The following is a 9,215-nucleotide window of genomic DNA, read 5'->3' as shown; positions in this document are numbered from 1 at the left end:
ATCTACTGACCTGGGGAGTTTCTCTTTCAGTATCCTATCATTTTGCCTTTTCATACTGTTCATGGGGTTCTCAAGGCAAGAATACTGAAGTGGTTTGCCATTCCCTTCTCCAGTGGACCACATTCTGTCAGATCTCTCCACCATGACCCGCCCATCTTGGGTTGCCCCACGGGCATGGCTTAGTTTCATTGAGTTAGACAAGGCTGTGGTCCTAGTGTGATTAGATTGACTAGTTTTCTGTGAGTATGGTTTCAGTGTGTCTGCCCTCTGATGCCCTCTTGCAACACCTACTGTCTTACTTGGGTTTCTCTTACCTTGGGCGTGGGGTATCTCTTCACAGCTGCTCCAGCAAAGCTCAGCCATTGCTCCTTACCTTGGACGAGGGGTATCTCCTCACCGCCACCCTTCCTAACCTTCAACGTGGGATAGCTCCTCTAGGCCCTCCTGCGCCCGCACAGTGAGATCATGCCATCTGCAGCAATATGGATGGATCTGGAGATGATCCAACTAAGTCAGAGAAAGACAAATACCACAGGATATCACTTAAAGGAGGAATCCAAAAATGGACACGCATGAATGAATTTACCAAAGAGAAGCAGACGCACAGACTTGGAATACAAACTCAGGAGTTACCAAAGGGAAAGATGGAGCCAGGGGAGGGTCAGGGGCAGGGACAGAGATAAGGTAGGATGTTGGGAATAAACCAGACACTCTTTCAAATACATAGACAGAAACAAAGTATACTGAACTAGGAAGTATGGGATAGAATGAGGAGCGCTACACAACACTATGTCACAATCCCATGGGAAGAGGATCTGAAAAAGGACAGATACATATACATGCAGACCTGAACCAACTTGCTGCACACCTCAGGCAAACACAACATTGTAAATCAACGCTACTGTAAGAGAACATAAAAATTACACGAAAGGATTACACGAAGACAAGTGGCTACACCATTCCCCTCGGGTGACCTCGGTGGAAGCCACCTCGCTGAGGCCTGAGCAGGCTTGCTTCCTGAGACTGGACTTTAGGAGAGCTGGAGAAGCTATGCCAGCTAATGACCCCCCACGTTGGATCTGGAGTGCCTGGTCCCCTCTTAATGGGACCACAAGTTTCACATCCAGGTGGGCCCTCCTATAGCTACACCTGTCTTTTAAACTTGAAAAATGTTGGATGCTCTGGGATGGAAGAGCTTTCAACAGTCATCCTGTCTCCTCCTCTGCTGGTGATGGGGTTCCCACTTCTAGCTTCCTTCCCTGTAGTCCCTTCTGACAGCTACATGGGACAGCTGCCTCAGCATAGCAGTTAGGGGTTCGGATACGTCTGGAGGGCTAGAAGGGGCAAAAAGTAATTGCCTTGGGTGTTTGTTCTAGCCCTTTGCACTCTAGTTTACAACCCAGGAAAATGCCTTTTGCTAAGATGTCCCAGGTGGCGCTGATGGTAAAGAACCTGCCAATGTAGGAGATGCAAGAGATGTGGGTTCTATCCCTGAGTCAGGAAGATTCTCTGGAGAAGGAAATGGCAACCCACTCCAGTATTCTTGCCTGGGAAACTCCGTGGACAGAGGAGCCTGCTGGGCTAAAGTCCCTGGGGCAGCAAAGATCAGAGAGGACTGAGCACAGCACAGGGATGGGCACATTTTATCCCATTTTATGCAGTAGGTCTGTGGGGCTCTAAATGACCCCCGCCTTGGAGAAATAGCCTACAGTAGGTAATCGCAAAAGAATTCCAAGCAGGCCAGACATTCGGGGCCAATGTCAAAAGGCAAATTTGGCTCACACTTACAAAAAAAAAAACCACACAAAATCTGTACCTGAAAAGACCTCTGCCTCTGTAATATGTAGAGAAATGCAAACCACAACTAAAACGAGCTACCATCTGCTTACCGTCCTCATCAAATCCACAAACTATAAATCTTGGAGACGGTGTGGTGAAAAGGGAAGCTTCCAATGCTATTGCTGGGAATGGAAACTGCCAACAGCCACAATGCAGAATACCATGCAGCTCCTTTCAGAACCAGATACAAAGCCAGCATAAGATTTTGCAATCCCACTCAGGGCCTATACTCAGGCAAACCATCCTTCAGAAAGACACGAGAATCCCATGATTCAATGCGACACTATTTACAATAGACAAAGCACAGAAGCAATCAAAACTTCCCTCCAGAGATGAACAGATACTGGGGGTACGCTACATGTATGCAATGGACTATTACAGCCATAAAAACGGAACGGATTCATTACTCAGCCATAAAAAAGGAATGAATTCATGCCATTTGCAGCAATGTGGATAGACCCAGAGATGATCAAACTCAGAGAAAGACAAATAGCTTATGATATCATTTACAGGTGTAATCTAAAAATGGATACACGTGAAAGGATTTACCAAACAGAAACAGACTCACAGCCTTAGAAAACAAACTCAAGAGTTACGAAAGGAAAAGGAGTCAGGGGAGGGGTGAAGGCAGGGAAAGAGATAAGGTAGAATTTGGGAATAAACCATACACGCTTCTAAATACACAGATCGATAGCATTCTGAACAAAGATGTACGGAATAGAACAAGGAATTCTACCAACACTCTGTCATAAGCTCTGGGGAAGAGAATCCAGAAAAGAACAGATGCGTGTGCATGTAGAACTGAGTCAACCTGCAGCACACCCCAACAAACACAACAGTGTGAATCCGCTCTACCCAACAGAAAATAAAAGTTACATGAAAGGCTACCCCTGGACTCAGACCTCGGTTCAGTGACCTGGACTGGTGTCACCTCCACGGCTGGGCTCTGGCTGGGCTGGGGGATCTGGAGAGGACGTGCCAGAAGATGGACCCCCTTGGAGCCTGAGTGCCCAGTCCTCTCCGGATGGGACCACGAGCTTCATATCCAGGTGGGCCCTCCTACAGCCACACCAAGCCACTGGCACCCAAAACATGTTGGATGCTTGGGGCTGGAAGAGCTTTCAATAGTCTTCCTGTCTCCACACCTGCTGGTGGCAGGTTTCCTGCTTCCAGTCTCCTCCCTAGTGTCCCTCCTGACAGCTGATGGGGCAGCTGCCTCAGCACACAGAGTCGGACACGACTGAAGCGACTTAGCAGCAGCAGCAGCAGCAGGATATGTCTGGGGACAAAGAGGAAGGGGCAAGAAGCAATGACACTCGACGCCTTGGGAACTGGCTCTGGCACCTTGCAATTCATTTACAACCCAGGCACACACCTTTTGCTGAGGGTCTTTTTGCCCCTGGACCCTGAGTGGAGTATGAGGAACTGCTGCTACCTTATGGCTGTAAACTGGAACCACAGCTTTAAAACCAGGGCTAATGGGCCCATTTTCTGCAGGAGGCCTGTGAAATGACCCCACCCCCCAAGATACATTTTGCTGTAAGTAATAGAAAAAGAATTTAAAACAGGGCCGACTTTCAGGGCCAACTTCAAAAGGCAAATTTGGCTCACACTTACAAAAAGCAAAAAACATGGACCTGGAAAGAGCCTCAGCCTCCCTAATTCTTCACGAAATGCAAACCAAAACTCTAACAAGCCATCATCTGGCACCAGTCCTCACCGAATCAACAAACAGTAAATGTTGGAGATGGTGTGGGCAAAAGGGAAGCCTCCTACCCTGCTGCTGGGGATGGAAGTCACTAACAGACACTACGGAGAACTGTATCCAGGCTTTCTTAAAAATGAAGAACCAAGCCAGTAGAAGATCCTGAAATCCCACTCCAGGGCCTATTCCGGCCAAAACCACCCTTCTAGAGGACACAGGCACCCCAGCGTTTACACCGAGGGAACTCTTTACACTGTGGCACTGTTTACAATGGCCAAGGCATGGACGCAACCAAATGTCCATCCGCAGATGAATGGATACTGAAGCTGCACTACACATATGCTGCGGACAACTACTCAGCCATAGCAAAGAATGAAAAATGCCCTTTGCAGGATCCGGAGATGATCACACTGTGTCAAGTAACTGAGACACTGAAATATAAACATGATATGCTTATATGTGGAATGGAAAAAAATTGTACAAATGATCTTATTTGCAAGACAGAAACAGAGTCAGAGATGTAGAAAACAAATTCGTGGTTGTCCAAGGGGATACAGGGAGGCGGAGGGATAAATTAAGGGATTTGGGTCAACACGTACACATTACTATACATAACATAGGTGAGTAGTAAGAACCTACTCTGTAGCACAAGGGACTCGACTCAGTATTCTGTAATATCCTGTATGAGGAAAGAATAAAAAAAATGAATATGCACTTCCCTGGTGGTCTACCAGTTAAGAATCCACCTGCCACTGTGGGGGACGTGGGCTGGATCCCTGCGGGGGGAAGATTCCAGCTGCTGCCCGTGCACCACAACCGGGCCACGAGCTGCAACCGCTGTAGCCTGCAGGACCTGGCGCCTGTGCGCTGAATCCAGAGAAGCTGCCACAGTGAGAACCCTGCTCAGGGCAGCTAGAGGGTGGTCCCCACTCACCAGGACTATGGGAAGCTTGTGGGCAGCAAGGAAGACCATTGCAGTCAAAAAGTAAGTAAAGAAATAAAAGAATGGATAAATGTGCATTTACAACTGAATCGCTTTCTTGTACACCTGAAACTAACACATTGTAAATCAACTCTACTCCAATAAAAATTAAAAGTAAAAAAAAGTAAAATTTTAAAGAAAATATACATGGACCCTAATGTTCACTGCAGCACTGTTTACAATAGCCAAAATATGGAAGCAATCTAAATGCCCATCAAGAGAGGAATAAAGAAGATACTGTACATATACACAATGAAATGTTACTCAGCCCTAAATAATGAAATAGCGCCATGGGCAGCAACATGGAAGGGCCTGGAGATCATCACACTTTGTAACATATTTCAAAGACAAAATCGTATGAGACTCTAATTTAAACAATAACACAAATGAACTGATTTACAAAATAGAAGCAGACTTACAGGTATGGAAAACACATGGTTACCAAAGGGGACAGGTAGGCCTCGGATAAAGCAGGAGCTTGGGATGAACACACACACTGCTACATATAAGGCAGACATAAAGCAATTATCCTCCAATTAAAAATAAATTTTAGAAAAGATAGCCAGCAAGGACCTGTGGCATAGCACAGGGAACTCTCAACATTCTGTGATAACTTGTATGAGAAAATAATCTGCAAAAGACTGAGTCGATGTGAATGTGTAACAATCACTTTCTGTGCACCTGAAACAGGGCACTGTAAGTTAACTATACTCAGATCGAATTTTTTTAAAAAAAGATTCTGTGCAGTAGGAAGGAGAGAGGGCAGCTGACTGGCTGTTGCCCATCTGCAGGTCAGGCTCTGAGCTGTTCTCACAGCTGCCCAAAAATGTCAACGGGCCCTTATCTCTGAAGACCCTGAAATCCATAACCTCCGTGAAGATCCACCCCAGCTACAAGCTTGTTCCCTCCAAAATTCCACAGATCCAATGGCCCCGTGGCCTTCCCCTGAACAGGGCAGAACCAAGAAGCTCACCTCAGGAGGCCTCCCTGCACCTAGGGAAAGGCTGACGGGTGTCCAGGACCCGTGGGGAGGAGGGAAGGGAAGGGCCCAGGGCTCCGGCGTTCATTCCAGGGCCTCCCCCTCACGAGGACATTTCCTGCCTGGGGCCGGCCTGTCCTTCCACGACAGGGGTCACTGGGAAAACTCACACTGAATGGACATACTCCTGAGACCCGTCTCCTGCTGTGCAAAGTTGGCCTGAGCCAATGGTGAGATGAGAGTGCTGCACACCCAGTCCCCTTGGGTATGAGGGAGCGGGGGTTTCCTCACACCAAGGAACAATTCTCAGGCCCCGGAGGCACCAGCTGGATGTCCTAAGATTCACCTCAGTTCTGACACTGTCTACCCAGGGATTACATTGGATTTCACAGTTCAGGGCTCAGTCCTTCAAGACTGACCCCCGCCCCATTTCAGAGGCCAGTCTTAAATCCAGGTTGTTATCTGCGCTTCTAACTGACTATCTGTAAATCAGAGGTTCCCACGACCCCCCTCCCTTGAGTGCAATTAATTTGCTAGAGGGGCTTGCAGAACTCATAAAATTTGTTTACTCACTAGATCACCAGTTTATTATAAAAGGATATAACTCAGGAACAGCCAGAAGGGACCACAAATTATGGACAGGGGCGCAGAACTTCCACGTCCCTTCAAGGGTCATCACTCTCCCCAGATCTCTACTTGTTCACCAAGCCGGAAGCTCTCTGAATCCAGTCCTTTGGGATTTTTGTGGAGGTTTCCTTACACAGACACGATTGATTAAATCATGGGCCACGGTGACAACTCCAACTCCAGCCCCTCTCCTCCCACTGAGGGCAGTGCTAGAAGCTCCAACCCTCTAACCACAAGGCTATCTCCCCTGGCAACCAGCCCCCCAGTATAGGTGAGTTCTGAAAGTCACCCCATTAACAAAAGACACCTTTATGGCTCTCATTACATCAGAAATTCCAAGTCTTAGGAGGTTCTTGTATTGGAAGAATCAATATGGTCAAAATGACTATATTACCCAAGGCAATCTACAGATTCAATGCAGTCTCTACCAAATTACCAATGGCATTTTTCAAAGAACTAGAACAAAAAGTTTTAAATGTGTATGGAGACACAAAAGACCTCGAATAGCTAAAACAATCCTGAGAAAGAAAAACAGAGTCGCAGGAATCAGGCTCCCTGAATTCAGCCTATACTACAAAGCTACAGTCAGCAAATGGAATATTACTCAGTCATAAAAAAGAATGAACTAAGGACTTATCTGGTGGTCCAGTGGTCAAGATTCTCCACTTTCACTGCTGATGGCCCAGGTTCGATCCCTGCTTGGAGACCTAAGATCTCAGGAGCTGTGTGGCATGGCCTAAAAAGGTAAAAAGAATGAAGTAATGCCATTTGCAGACAGACCTAGGGATGATCATACTAAGTGAAGTAAGCCAAACAGAGAAAGATAAATGTCATATGATATCACTTACACCTGGAATCTTTTAAAAAAAAGATACAAATGAACTTATTTTCAAAACAGAGACTCACAGACATAGAAAACAATCTTACGGTTACCAAAGAGGAAAGGGATGGGGCAGAAGGAAGAATGATTTAGGAGACTGGGATTAACACACACACACCGAGTGGGTGCCAAGTCACTTCAGTCATGTCTGACTCTTCGCAAGCCCATGGAGTGTAGGACAGGCTCCCCTGTCCATGGGCTTCTCCAGGCAAGAACAGACTGCTATATATAAAACAGAGTGCTTGCTTCAGCAGCACATATACTAAAAATGGAATGATTCAGAGAACATTAGCATGACCCCTGAACAAGGAAGACCTGCAAAGTCACAAAGCATTCTGTATTTTTGTTCTAAAAACATAATGAAAAGCAAAGTTCATCAAACAAGCTTTACATGTTGGTCACCTATGTGCCTGTCACCACTTTAGAAAAATCTACAGTTAAGGTGGATGAAAACTGCCGATTGTTGAATAAAGTTATAGAATCCCCAAAATAATTAAAATAAAACAGATAACCAACAAGGACCTACTGACAGTACAAGGAACTATACTCAATACTTTGTTATAACCAAAAGGGAAAAGAAGCTGAAGAAGGATAAATACACACACACACACACACACATATATATAAAATTGCTGTGCTGCTGTACACTCAAAACTAATATGATATTGTAAATCAATTACACTTCAATTTTTTAAAGAAAAAACAAAGTCTTAGGAGCTCTGTACAGAAATGGGGATGAAGATCAAACATATATTTCTTATTGTAAATCATAGTATCACAATTGTCAACCAAGAAATAGTGCAGGAAGCTGCAACAAGAAGAGAATTTATTGGGAGTTCTAAGAATTCCAATTCAAAAGCTACACATTCAAGTAAAACCAAGAGCGTGTTCACAGGAAGAGAGTCGGCGCTTATAGACGCAAAAAGTCATGAGGTTAAAAGTTGCCTGGCAAGAACTGTGATCAACTCGAACGCAAGCTGGAAAATATTGTCCTTAAGGATTCACAAATTGTTTTAGGGTCCGGGAGATAAGTAGAAAGGCTGTGGTGAGTAATTTTAGGGTAAGGCTCTGATAAGTATCTTGAGTTTCTGGCAGATGTTTTGAATGACTCCATTATGACCGTGAGGGGTCAGAAGGTCTGATTCTGCCCGGCTGAGATGTGCATAAGCCACACTCCTAAAGGGCCTCCAGGCTGTCTTAGCAATGGCAACTCCATTTTGCTTTTCCTTCCACCCAGTCTACACCTTGGTCTTCAAACATGGATCCTTTATGGCAAAATGATCGTAAAAGTGGAAAGATGCATACAGAAATATAATAAAATGTGTTGAAACGGCAAAAAAAAAAGTGGAAAGATACTGGCACACTGCTAGAATCCCATTCAGTTGTTAACAACCATCCAGTCCACAGCATTCCATATGAAAATGTCTCCCACAGTGAGACTGAAACTGAGGGCATTCAAGAGTTAGATCCCTTAAACTCTAATTTGCTTAATACATAATGTCCCATAACCAAGCTTGCCTTAAATGTTCCTGCAAATTGCATACTCTTCCAGATTTACACAGCTTAGACACAAAAAGTAGTGAGACTCCTTTTATCATCCCCTACGGGTAATATCTGTGACATAAGGGTTGTTATGGTAACAGGTACTTAAGTTGTTTTTCAGGAACATGGAGCTAGTCTTGCCAAGTTCAAACTGGTTGGGACCATCGACCCTCCAGCTGGGCCTGCTCGGGTGTCCAATGCACGTGATGTCAGGGCCAAAATCTCCACCCTTGGATCATGCTGAAACCACCATGCTCTGAATGTGCAGCTCACAAAGAAGCGTGCGACTCAGATATGGCTTTCCAGAGCAGCCATTACCTCACCTTTTTCGGCCTCCAATTAGCCAGAAAGTCAGCTGACAGACAGCCTTCTGGGAGTTCCTTTGTACATAACTTGCTGCTTTTAAGACTATCTTTAATTTTTGCCCCCCTTTTTCTTGAAAGTGGATGGAGAGTGTTCTTAGGGAGGGTTTTTTGGTTTTTGTTTTTTTGATGTGTAATTGCTTTACGGGTTTTCCAGGTGGCTCAGTGGTAAAGAATCTGCCTGCCAATGAAGGAGACACAGGTTTGATCCCTGGGCCGGGAAGTTCCCCTGGAGAAGGAAATGGCAACCCACTCTAGCATTCTTTCCTGGGAAATCCCATGGACAGAGGAGCCTGCTG

General features: G+C 45.5%; 1 non-coding gene across 1 annotated transcript; it reads left to right on the top strand.

The window, feature by feature from the left end:
* The first annotated feature begins 7,250 nt into the window (after positions 1 to 7,250).
* LOC138991906 (U6 spliceosomal RNA) lies at positions 7,251 to 7,357 on the top strand. The gene has a single exon (XR_011467801.1). It is a non-coding gene; the product is annotated as a U6 spliceosomal RNA (small nuclear RNA).
* The last annotated feature ends 1,858 nt before the right edge of the window (positions 7,358 to 9,215 follow it).

The sequence above is a fragment of the Bos mutus genome, chromosome 18 (assembly GCF_027580195.1).
Source record: "Bos mutus isolate GX-2022 chromosome 18, NWIPB_WYAK_1.1, whole genome shotgun sequence".
Taxonomy (NCBI): domain Eukaryota; kingdom Metazoa; phylum Chordata; class Mammalia; order Artiodactyla; family Bovidae; genus Bos; species Bos mutus.
This window is presented reverse-complemented; position numbering and strand designations above follow the sequence as displayed.